Here is a 13972-nt window from a genome sequence, read left to right as displayed (position 1 = left end):
GAGTGCAAACAGATTCCGAAATGATAGGCGCTAGTACGATTCGATAACTAATCTCTGTAACTCTGTTTACTGAAGACGGAGAATAATATTATGGTTTTTGATTTGGATTCGTTGTGGGGAATTGAGCAAACATTTACACGCTACTTTGATTACCGGAAATGACAGCGATAAAGAAAAAGAAAAATACCAGCATTACATCTTGCACGTGTATGTAGCAGCCATGATATCTTGGACATGAAGCCTGTGTCATCGTGGCCCTTATTTTTAATAGAATCTTGCTTACGTACGAAACTTATTTATAGACATATACGTTACTGAAGTATCCTTGAATTACAATGGAAACTTAATATGCTTTAAGGCCAATATTGATGCACTTACTATATTGTAAATGGTATGGTGGCTGATTCGGGACAACGTAATATCGCTTCGTTTAATGGGAAGCGATATTGCGATATCACGATACCACGATGCGATATCACGATATCACGATGCGATACCACGATAGCGCGATGCGATACCACGATATCGCATCGTGCTATCGTAGTATCGCATCGTTCTATCGTAATATCGCAATCTCGCTTCCCATTAATCGAAGTGATAGTACGATGTCCCGAATCAGCCACCATAAAAAGGCGATGCGTCGAGGAGTTTGCGGTTTGGAGACAAATAAATATTAAACTAATATTTAAATAAGATATCGTGTTCATATTATGATGACGTGCCGATTTCATCAAACATGATGACTGCGCAAGTTTTTCTCTGTATCAAAGGTAGCGGAAGAAATAACGAGGTCACATTGTGGATGAGATTAAGACTCGAAACGAGAGGTCACCATAGGGGGCTTCCCCAAAGTATATATACAGCGTGTAAATAACCACAAAACACAATAAATTAGGATTAGTTATTTGTTCAGGGGTATGCTTATGGAGTTGATATAACTTATGCTCAATATTCTTGCTTTTTTATGACCTTTTATTAATCTGATTAAAATACATATCTTAATCTACCTTTCCAATACTTTCCGTTCCTTAATTTACCTTTCCTATACTTTCCGTTCCTTAATTTACCTTTCCTATACTTTCCGTTCCTTAATTTACCTTTCCTATACTTTCCGTTCCTTAATTTACCTTTCCTATACTTTCCGTTCCTTAATTTACCTTTCCTATACTTTCCGTTCCTTAATTTACCTTTCCAATACTTTCCGTTCCTTAATTTACCTTTCCTATACTTTTCGTTCCTTAATTTACCTTTCCTATACTTTCCGTTCCTTAATTCACCTTTCCTATACTTTCCGTTCCTTAATCTACTTTTCCTATACTTTCCGTTCCTTAATTTACCTTTCCTATACTTTCCGTTCCTTAATTTACCTTAATTTACCTTTCCTATACTTTTCGTTCCTTAATTTACCTTTCCTATACTTTCCGTTCCTTAATTCACCTTTCCTATACTTTCCGTTCCTTAATTTACCTTTCCAATACTTTCCGTTCCTTAATTTACCTTTCCTATACTTTCCGTTCCTTAATTTACCTTTCCTATACTTTCCGTTCCTAAATTTACCTTTCCTATGCTTTCCGTTCCTTAATTTACATTTCCAATACTTTCCGTTCCTTAATTTACCTTTCCTATACTTTCCGTTCCTTAATTTACATTTCCAATACTTTCCTTTCCTTAATTTACCTTTGCTATACTTTCCGTTCCATAATTTACCTTTGCTATACTTTCCGTTCCTTAATTTACCTTTGCTATACTTTCCGTTCCTTAATTTACATTTCCAATACTTTCCGTTCCTTAATTTACCTTTCCAATATTTTCCGTTCCTTAATTTACCTTTCTAGCAGGAATGAGAGAAAATTACAAATATCCTCGAATAAAAGTGATCGCTTTATTCATTGCTTCGAAACTTTTGGAAATCCTGTGCTGTTGTGCAGGTGGTGTGTAAGAACTGTACCTGCTGTCCCAGTTGTATGATCGTAAAAGACGACTAAATTTGGGATCTAATATTTTGTCTTCTTTCGAAATAGCCATTTCTTTTTTTTTTTGTCTCCCTTGACGACGCTGCCTCCTTCTGGCGTTTAATCGAGCATTCGCCCCTGTGAGGAAGGTTTTTGGTTCGGTCCTCTGGCCTTTAGTACTCAATGCTTATGCTCGACTTTGTGGTAGGTGTAACGAATAGTTTGTCCATTATAAGTATAATGTGACCAGATGGAGTGTCCTGCTTGGGAACTATTGCAGTTAGTTCAGTGAGATAGCACTATAATGTTGGTTTCAGTGTCGCACTTTCACAAGGAGATACGTACTCAACACATACACTCAGCTCGCACACATATAGAGGCTTTCCTTAAATTACCAAAGCTGTAGATATGACGATAACCAATATACACACGAAGCTAAGAAATCCTGGATGGAGAAATTGTAAAAACATGGTAAATTCCGTTGGTTAAAGCACTACAGATCAGATATCGCATCAAATTAGAATAATTTACCTCGGTTTATGTAAGTCACGTCTCCTGTATGTACGTATCATAAACGTATAGTGTTATTAAAAAAACATGCGAAATCCGGTTTGAAACTTGTAGGCAAGTAATTATAAAGCAATAAAATAGACATCAAGGGTTTCGTTTTAAGGTTTCAAAAAATACAATGGAATCTGGCCCACTAGTACGAATTAAATTAGCTACAAATCTCTCGTATTACGAGGGAGAGATAACACGCGCCGTTGTTTTTTATGGTGAATCATGTTAGAAACAAGCGGATATACTCTAAGCGGCCCTGTTGTTTAAATACGAAAACTTAGAATTTCCAGTAAAAGATATCAAACCGGAGTTAAATATGTATCTTTGTGTCGAAATTTCGTGTTGTTGTTGGATGTACAGAAAATCTCACATTTACGTAGGTAATTTAGACATTGCTCAGGTAATAATTAGATCAGATAATTGCTATTTTTGAAAAAATAATTCTAAATTATATGTTAGTAAAGATAATTCGTTGGATCTTTTAGATTTACTTATTCATCACAATAAATGCCTGAAACATAGAAAGTCTGTGAGATGGAAAACATAGACAGTTTGTGAGATGGAAAACATAGACAGTTTGTGAGATGGAAAACATAGACAGTTTGTGAGATGGAAAACATAGACAGTTTGTGAGATGGACCACATAGACAGTTTGTGAGATGGACCACATAGACAGTTTGTGAGATGTACTACAAAGACAGATTGTGAGATGGACCACATAGAGAGTTTGTGAGATGGAAAACATAGACAGTTTGTGAGATGGAAAACATAGACAGTTTGTGAGATGGACCACATAGACAGTTTGTGAGATGGACCACATAGACAGTTTGTGAGATGTACTACAAAGACAGATTGTGAGATGGACCACATAGAGAGTTTGTGAGATGGAAAACATAGACAGTTTGTGAGATGGAAAACATAGTTTGTGAGATGGACGACATAGACAGTTTGTGAGATGGACGACATAGACAGTTTGTGTGATGGAAAACACAGACAATCTGTGCGTTGAACCATATTTACGCGTTGTTAGATATACTATGTACATATCAAATTAAGTTTCAGAAAATATTTCACGCGACGAACCAAGGGCCATTAATCTGTTTTTAGTAAGCATCACAAGCCAAATTTACTGTTTACCATATCAAACAGGACAAGTGCACAAGTATGATGACAAATCTTGTTGTAATCGACCTGTGACATTCATCAACGTATACATTCCTACGAATTCCAGACAGACTTCGTCAGGAGCGACCTTTTTGGGAGCTAGAACGAACATAAGTCTATTATCGGATATTGAAGTTACGTCAGCAGATGTCCACCCACACAAACAGGCGAGGTATATAAAAGCCAAACATATATATATGTTATACCGGCTCTTGGAACAATTCCTTTCGTTCTTTTGTACCACAGTGTCTATGAATTTTGCCTTGTATTATTTCCCCAATATCGGGTTAAAACAAGCACATAATTAGCCGGAGATATTTTGCCACAAACTGGAAGAGGCGAGGCACTGACTTATCCGCTTATCGCGATTCATTTGAGAATATTACAGAAGCGGAAATATTTACAGCAGATATTATTTCACTGTGTTGCCTTGACAACGAACACTGACAGCCGATAACGAAGCTGATTTTTCTGAAGGTAGAACTTAATGCAGTTCTAAAGTTGACTTTGATTCTCTAATTAAGCGAGGAATCACGCCGAGAAACAATTGTGTTTCTTTCCTGAAAGAAGCCATAAGTTTAAACGACTTGGCGCGCGTGCTTTATATAGAACATCTGTAATTGGAGCTACTTTTCAAGGTGTCGTCTGCTACGTTAGTTACAAAGACAATTCTTTCAGTTCAATCACTAATAAGGTAAGTACATTGCTTTGAGATAATAAATACAGTCATATGTTTATATATATATATAAGTTCTTAATAAACCATGATGTGCAAAAGAACATTTATGTTGAAAAAAATGCGAACAAAATCATTGTACACCCCTTGGGATTTGGGAGATCAATTTTGGGAAAGAGATCACATAATGTGTATTAAACACTGTTTTATTCATGCTTTTCATATTAATTCTACAAAATGATCTCTACTAATATTTACTTCATTACCATTGTGTCGATGAAATTGATTTAGACATAGCAGGAGCCGTAGAGAAAGCTGAAGACTCTCATCCTTTAGAAACACCTGGCTGAATTAGCATTGTAAATTATTAAAGGTCTTTAAGTAAATAATTCTTTGATCAATTCTAAACCAAGTTTCATCAATTTTATATGAAAACTCAATTTTTTTTCAAAAATTACTTCTGTCAAAGATTTAACGAATGACAGGTCGTTATGATATATGTTAAACTGTATCTCTTACAAGTGTCACTTTAATACATTTAAAAAAATAACATTGTATAAAATAAAAGGACAATACTCCAGTACTGAATAAACTGTGAATGTATTAATTAATTATTTGAAATCCACCCAAGAACTATCTAAAACAGCTCCAACTTGATTTCCACATTGCGACATAACTTGCATAGAAGCTAGTCCCTTTACAAGACAGAATCACCCCTCGGTTAACCTCCTTTACTTCTAATACCGAAACATCCCCTAATCAAGGTTTTTATAATTGCGACACGGAGACATCCCGTGGTATGCAAACAGCCACCACATTTTCTTACTGCTGCAAACATTCCTAGCCGTAGATATATACTCAATTGTTATAAAAGGACAAGAAAGATAAAGCACTTTCGGCTATATTTAAACAACTCACCGCAGAAATCTGTTCGATGTTTGGTTAATAATGAGGCTTGCGTGCAGAGATCATCTAAGTTCGCAATCGTTGCCATGTTACAATAGAGGCGACCAACGTTGGATCGGGGAGTCCTTATAATGTACTTTGCGTGCGGATATAGAAAGAAACCAAATATAATTCGTTGCACTGATTCATTCTTTCCTGTTAAGTCGATGGTGAGATGAATGTGACCTGGGAGAGGTTTATTGATGAGAGTGCAAAAAAATGTTTGTACACAATACAGAGCCGATAAATTGGCACCCAAAGCAAAAATACACGATTAAGATCCGGATACAATATAGTGATGATTTCTATTTTTCCTAGCTGAAGTAAATTTACATAAGTCATAAGGCACCAGTTTTGATTTGCTTCTAAGAGTTCGCATTAATGCTGGATGCATGCTGTATGAGTGTTTGATGGTTTTTCCCCAGTTTTACAAGTTGTTCAATTTGCTTAAAAGAGTTAATGGTAAAAAATTTAATTGATACATAACTATACTTACTTTGTATCAAACTTAGATCGTTCGGATTAAGCTTTCTTGGAAAACAGCTTCTCCAAAATCCGAGCCGTGTTATTCCGGAATTTAAAAAAAAAACAAACAATGTGATTGCCTGTTAACGCTGAGATCCTGAACAAACACAGAAAATGAGGACAAATAAAAACATCGGATCACGGTCATTTAAAAAGACATATTGTTGAATACTGGTAACCTGTGATTCAATACTGTCGGATGATGAACAGACATTTAGGTGGGGTTGTTTAGAGTTTTTGATTCTTGTAGAGAGGAATCGATCTCCGTCATCTAGGGACCTCATTGTACAAGAGTTGATAAAAAGTAATATTATATCCAAATGTTAGTATTATGTCTGTGAATGATGCCATGTGATTGTGGAGTTCATGCATAAATACTTGTTCTCAGATAAAGGGATGGAACAGTTTCGTTCATTTGACACATATTTTTGAAAGGCTATTGTAATTTCAGCGCTAAATATGTCAGATGCGCATAAATATTTGATGCACTAGTCCGTGCTTTTAACCATGTGATATTTAACTATAAACGTGTGCCCCGTACAATGCCAGAACGAGACAGCTCTTCACACAAATGTAAATAACATATCTCATTTACATTGCCCTCTTCATAATTTATTGAAATTTCTTTATGTCAGTTCAAAGTGTATGACATATTATACTGTATAAAAGTTCAGAAATATGTATTATTCAAAATCACGTAAACGCTATGACGTCACATCTTATGTTCATTCTTCAACAGTCTAGCTTAACGATTGGCTGTTCTCATTAAAATCGAGGCTATCACTTCCGAGAAATTCATGATTCCGTTATAAACAATGTGACTGCAACTGATGGGAAATTTTCGCAATAAATTTACAAAAATTGAATAATGAGAACAGCGAATCCGTATTCATATTTTAACGTTTGTTTCGTTTCGTTCGATTTTGATTTCTAGATTTTCACATTTCAGGTCCTTAGCATCACATACGAGTGCTATAAGGAAGAAAAAGTTGTGTAGTGCAGATTTCTTATTCTGCACACACTCACTCTTATTAAGTAATATTGTATTAAAAGGTGTTTTTCAATTTAGTGTCTTTGTTAATTACAGTTGATCCATTCCTAGTCCGTAGATTTAGGTCATGCCTTATTTAAGGCACAGGCAATCAGGCAGCCATGATGTATTAGTCTATGAAACACATAAATTACAACATGTTGAAACAAGAATCAATGCAATGGACATACAGTGTTAAACTACTATTATGTATTACGTACTTTACAGCGGGTAATTTTTGTGGGTCATGTGTATTACTATTTCTGTTTTAAACGCGAGAACTAAATTTCAACATCTCTAAATTTCTGGTTACATAGTATCTAATTTTCGCGAATGTTGCTCCCGATGTCAAGTTCTAAATAGGTGATTACTGATCATATTAATGATAATGTTTTATGCTTTTAACAAATAGTCTGTACCACGCTATAAAATATCATATAATCCATTTTTTGTTATAATTGTTTACATACAGTCGCCAGATCCGATAATACATGTCATAGGATACAGTTTTATATCGCCGACAACAATTACACGTGTCCTATTATTTCACGGATCAAATGTTTGCGATTACGTAAATGCCCAACGAAGTTACATCATACGAGATTCACACCAGAACAGAAGGCATTGCAACAATATTAGATGTCATCGCAATCCCTACGCATGGGTAAACTACCTAACTCTGTCCTACTGTAGTATACCGCCCTTTGCCAACATTGCAACGAATACCAATTTATGCAACATGATCACCACTAACACAGTCTCCTAATTGCTGATTTTCATGTTTACATACATTCATTGTTTGTATACTTAACAGAGCCTTGTAAAAAGATATCACCAAAAAGTGCTGCCGTCGATGAAGTGGAACATGTTCCATAAATAAAAAAAATGACCGTTCAATATAATTACATAATGACCACAGATGAAACGTGGTTATAGCAAATTTCATTCACAGACGCTGTCATTAGCCACAAAAGAGTCAAGCCTGAATCCCATTCTAACAAATCCGTCATACAGGCCATTATGCTGTTGCTGCTATGCTTCTCAGCAACACTGTCTCTTTTGTTACGAGTCGTATTGGAAAACGAATTCGATTTGCTAATTTTAGATCATTAAGTAGAGTCTTCCCAATTGGCAGAGAGTTTTAGCAGGGCTTGCTGGCAATGAAACGGGTAATCACATTGTCGGAACAGCTATGAATAGAATAGTCATCATTTATCAATTTCGCCACAGTTTCGTATGGGGAATGATGGGGACTGAGAAAAAACACGGGCAACTATAATCCTGTCCCCTGTGGTATGGAAAGGTTATTCACCGCAATAACTACAAATATTGATTGAGTTTGGCCATTTTCACGACAAATTGATTTATTTAATAATGAAATAATAACTTGTAAGTGATGTCGTCTGCTTGGCGCGTGCAATGTGGCGAGAATAGTATTGTAATGAATATGACAGAAACAGAGGTGCAGGTACGACATATCAATACCATCGACTGTCCAGGACTACATCGTTATCAATTTCTGCTACATTAGCCTATCATATTGTATAACAAGCAGCCTGTCTAAATGGGAAAATTGTACAAATCAAATTTCAGTATATATCGGATTTTTTTTTGTAAGAATCGAAACAAACAATGGATGCATAATACTGAAGCTGTTGCATGTCATGATATGTGATCTTTTCATATTCTAGATTTTTTCCGTGGTCTGGTGAGTTTGTATTGAAACATTACGTTCCAAAATTAATTTCTGAATAGGTAACGTATCAATTATTATACTGAAGCTGTAACATACCTAACATGATATGAATATTTTAACAGTAGAGATAGGGTTACTAAATACAATAAACTATAACACACATGTTTACTACAATAACGACGATATTACAACAAAACATATATATCGTCTTAAGTTAGTAAACAAAAGAATGTTTAAGACGAACCCTCATGGAAGGAGGTCACTAAGAGTCATTGGGACAACCGGAAATCATAGGTAAAAAAAACAACAAAAAAAAACCTGAAAATCGGACTAAATTTGGCTTAAAGATGTTAGGGAGATGGTCTAAATTGAAATAATGACGTATCAACTTTACCGTATTTAACACTATTGGATTGCCTCTTGTAAAAAAAACACTTCGCAAGATGATGATTGTGTTCGGTCTAAAGTTAATGCAATAGTTTGAGAGTATACATAACACTCTTTTTATCTGCTGATATTAAATGGTATTTTATGGAGATATTACTTATTTACCATGTGTAAACACGTGATAAAGACTCACATAATATCAACCCTGAGAATAAATAACATATATCTGTATTGATTTATGTGTTTGTGTTGACACACGAACATTTCTTTCACGTATAAAATCGAGCAAAGGCATAAAACTGTGTTCAAACTGCCATGTTAAGTCTTCAGTTCAAGGATGTTTTACGTGCAGACAAGAAAGCATTTAGGTTCCAAGCGTTGATTAGATCTAGAATACAATTTGCCGCGGAAATAGCGTCTACCCAATATCTCCCTGAAGTGATATAAATGCTATCATTATAAAATGTAGCATCACCCTTACTCGCCTCCCAGAAGTCCACATTCAATATGGCGTTAAATGGGCCATGACACTCGACATCTCGTTGATGAAAATGTGTATATAATATAACACGTATATATATCCATACATGTGGAAAATGGTTTCAGAATGAAGTGTTCACGCACATCCCATAAACTGTTTTATCAACAGGGCAGACTCGGCATAAAAAGACATTACAGTAATTGTCTATAGGAAGCTTGGTACCCAAGTGAGAATACTTATTTCACGCCGAGAATGCTAATTCATGTAAAAAAAAAGAAATATCTCCCCTTGATTACACGATATAAACTAATGCTGTTGAACTGTACGTAGAACATGTTTGAATACAAAGCTGTTCCATTCATCTTTCCATTATTACAGACACCTTTAATTTTTCGGACGAGCGAGCAATGGCAGACTTGAATGAATGACAGGCTGTTGGTTGAATTGAAGATGATTGCTTGTCCTATCTCAGCGTCGAATCTTTCAGTAAGTATTTCCCATGCATCCATATCGATAAAGGTGCTTTAATGTCAATTAGTACTGCTTATCATGACAGCTTTTGAATTTTAGTTTCGGCTTTTTTTTAGTTTTCTTTTTCCTTCGTTTCGTTTCATGTATTTAACAGTACATCTGCTTAACATTTGAAATAAATAACTTGATGATTATAATAATAACAAAAAAAAAAAAAAAACCAAAAAAAAAAAAAAAACAAAACAAAACAAACCAAAACGTTAACAGTTCACTAGACCAAAATCCTGTAGAAAATTGTTTCATGCTGAGAATTAAGTTTTTATAACCCGATAATTCTGAGAGATATGTTCTGATTATCTATTGTGTGCCACTTTCTTCGTTTGTCTGTTACATCAATTTGCTCGTAAATGCGGAATAGTGGTTGAGCACAGAAACAAATACATAGAAAATAGATTAGAAAATGCAAAAAAATAAAGTTTGTGTAGGTACCTGTTCTCGTTACAAATATTCTCTGTGACTCCTCCAGGATATCATTTGTGGCAGATTGACCACTTATGATGGAAATTAATGGCCAAGAACTTATTGGTCAACAAGAGGCAATTATTCCAAGGAGAAACTGTCGGAGGCATCGACATCCTTTATCCAGTCCCAGCATTTAATAGGCGGACACTTAAAGTAAGAGCAAGCATGGGGCTATTTACTGACGATCCACGACACGCGTGAGCCTACAGTGATGGCATCTTACAGTAATTTGTGGTAAACATTCGGAAATTGTTCCTAATCATTGACGCCGGTCTTCGATAATCTAGGAACGTAGTATGATAACGATCGCATTATTCAGTTGATTAAACAGATCTTTCAGCACGTTGCTCTATGCCTCGTCGAGAACGGAGTCTGTTTATTTGGTGTTTCTATTTCGCTGGTTTCTGTAACCTTGTCTTTTATCTAACAAACGAGAAGCAGGTACAATTCGCCAAATCTGTCAAACCAAAGTAGCAACTAACTCCGACCAGTTCTGACGTCTAGAGAGTATTTCAATACCGTTAACGAGAAAAAACGTTTTCAGGTCTCCAATAAATCATGTCCTTGGAATAGTTCTTAGCATATAATCTATATAGTTCAATGTTTGAATATGAATGCGGAAAGACTAACATATTTACACATTGAAGATTCTACTAGAAAACTATTGGCGGTAAGCAAAGGAAGTGTCTAGTCTTTTATTTTCCTTTTGCGCAGATATTTTCTTATTGCAAGAGAAATTAAGATTTTCCTGTGTAAATTCCGTTTCGTGGTTGTTCAAAAAATTATCATTATTTGCAGATATTTAACTATGGCAAGATAATTTAAGATTTTCCTGTGTAAATTCCATTTCGTGGTGGTTCACAAAATTATCATTAAACTGTTCATGATGCCAGTTTATGCTGTTGCAGATGAAGTCTGTTATTTTAATGTGTTACATGTTAATGCTGTTGTCCCTCTCTATGCTTCACTTTTTTTAATTTCGTTACAACATCAACATTAGCGTAATATTGCTTCTTATAATATATAATCTGTTCCATGATGTCGTTTTACAAGGTTAGGGACGTGCTTAGCTGACAACTTAGCAATAACACTGAAGACGAGGTGATATGAAATAAGCTGCACGATTATTGAGTCATTTATTACAACTTTAGTGTCAAACAAGGTCAAACAACATTATGTAGCGGTATGAGCACATCCCTTATCATACAAGGCGTTCATCTTAATTAAATTTTGTTTAGAATGTAGGAGCAGCAGACATGTGGAAACCTATCCGTGTATTTATCATTAGAACTAACCGATGTATTAAGACGTGTGTCTTGAAGATTTTATTTACAGTAAAACAGATTATTTTATGATGTATAATTTATGAAGTTTTGGTATGTATACATGCATTGCTGCGCACGGTCAGGGTTTGTTATTATGTGATATAATTAATCAAATTAGTACTAAGATGTTACAGATTATATTTAATGTTTCCCCGTTGAGTGATAGCATACATCATAAGTATGACAGAATATAGATAAAATATCATTCTAATACATTTTTGCTAACGGAGTATGAGAATTTGTCAATTTGATTAAAACATATAATTTACAGCAGCGCAGTCATGATATAAAAATAATTTTTTTCCAGCGGTGATATTACTTAAGTTATATTAACCAATCAGAGAAAGGCTTTCAATTCATTTTGAAATTAGCTAAATTTTCCCTTTGGGACTCAGCTGTAGTAAAGTTTGATTTTTTCCAATTTCTTCAAAGTTCATTTCTTGTTTATTTTCTTCTAGTTTTGTATCTAAAAAACGATTTTTAAGCGATTCTTAAGAGATGCTAGCATAAAATAGTAGATTTCCACGTAAAGTGGCCTCGGTCAATCTATAATCGTGTCCTCTTGTCATGCGTAACATCAAACTTTCCGAAGTCGAGAACATGCCTTCTTAAATTTGGTTTGGTGAAATATCAATTGCTTTGGAAAATCTGTTGTATCAAACCACTTTAAGCTGTGTTTCAAACAAAATTGGATTTCTGAACTATGTCATTCAGACAGGAATTAGGCAAGGCTGTCTGTTAAGCTGTCTTATTTTTTTTTTAATTTGTTGAAATAACAGCTTCAGTGCGTTAGATTAGAATCACACATAAACATTTTGCAAATGTCGAAATAATACTGGAAAGAAAAAACAGGAATTCCAGTTGGAATGTTCTTCCCAATTACTTTGTACGGGAGAACTACATGTTTAGCAAAAAGTTAATGCAAACATATAACAAAGCAACGTTTGCAAAAATGTGCGAAACATTAGTATTTTAGTATATTCTTCGACGTGAGTTAGTTATGAGATTACGATTGACAATATCATGTCTTTTTGAATTGTTACCTTTCTTGTTAGATCCGTGTTTTCTATAATTTTGGATCACATCAGTCACGTGTTTTTTCCGATTGTGCCCTAACCACTTCCGGTCTGAGGAATCAATAGTGTAGAGCGATAAAATTTCAATTGTCAATGCATTATTCTACTTTGAATACATGTTATAACGATGATAACAAAGAGAACAATGTAAGCACATAGCAAACGTAAGCTTCTCTTATTACCAAATCCTTAGGTAATTAAAAGGCTAAGAATCCGTTCATGATATAATGGTAGTTTTGCAGCATATTCTATCACCTCAGAGTTTCATTTAGTCAATATTCAATTATGTTTTTGTGTGTCATTTTTATAATTTGGATATTTATATTTTATTCAAGTAGAACATTTTACGTATTGTATTTTTGGTTCAAACCTAATTACATATCAGCACAAGTGTTCAAACCACAAAATTAGAATTGCATGCGTTTTAAATCGATCTGAATAAACAAAAAGAGATTATAGGTAAAAAATTTAATGTAAATACAACTGTATTGTAGCTTTGTATTCAATTCCTTGTTGAACAACGAAGGATTGAAGGGATAAGATGGGTAGTAAAAGGAAAGTGCATTTAATTTGTGACTGAAGTAGAGTACACGTTGTTTTTCCTAATAGGAAATCGACGAGAGGAGTTTGTTTGAGGTTCAGATGTACCCATTCGCTTGCTATATTTAGGCATGCTGACTTTGCTCAATTCAACAGACGATTGCGGTTAACTGCATCATTGAAAAGGATTCTTGCAGGAATTCTACAGAGCAATGTGATATATCTGCCGTCACGTGATCAATAGCAAATGCAGGAAGCAAGTGATCATTAGATTTGAGACTATTTGTTGAAATTTCTTTTTTTTCATATTCAGTATGTCAGTAACCAATTTTAGTAATGAGAAGTTAGATAGAAACATTAGACGGAGTCCTGAGTTCTGAAATTCTGAAAGTTTTTTTCTTCAGATGGAAAGCACAGTTTTTTAAATGAAATTATTAAACAAATCTCGTAATATCCTTATACACATTGCTGTATAATCCAATAGACTACCTCAAGATTGACAAACTTCAAGACAAGTAATGTAATGGCAGTTAAAACAAGCTTATTGCTCGAAAATATCCCTTTCCAACAAGTATTTATAAAACAAAGTTGATAATCACAACATGACAAAACATCGTCAAA

Source organism: Ylistrum balloti, unplaced genomic scaffold (genome assembly GCF_031769215.1).
Source record: "Ylistrum balloti isolate Yb309-2 unplaced genomic scaffold, AGI_CSIRO_Ybal_v1 Utg370294, whole genome shotgun sequence".
Taxonomy (NCBI): domain Eukaryota; kingdom Metazoa; phylum Mollusca; class Bivalvia; order Pectinida; family Pectinidae; genus Ylistrum; species Ylistrum balloti.
The sequence above is the reverse complement of the archived record's forward strand: the minus strand, read 5'-3'. Positions refer to the sequence as shown.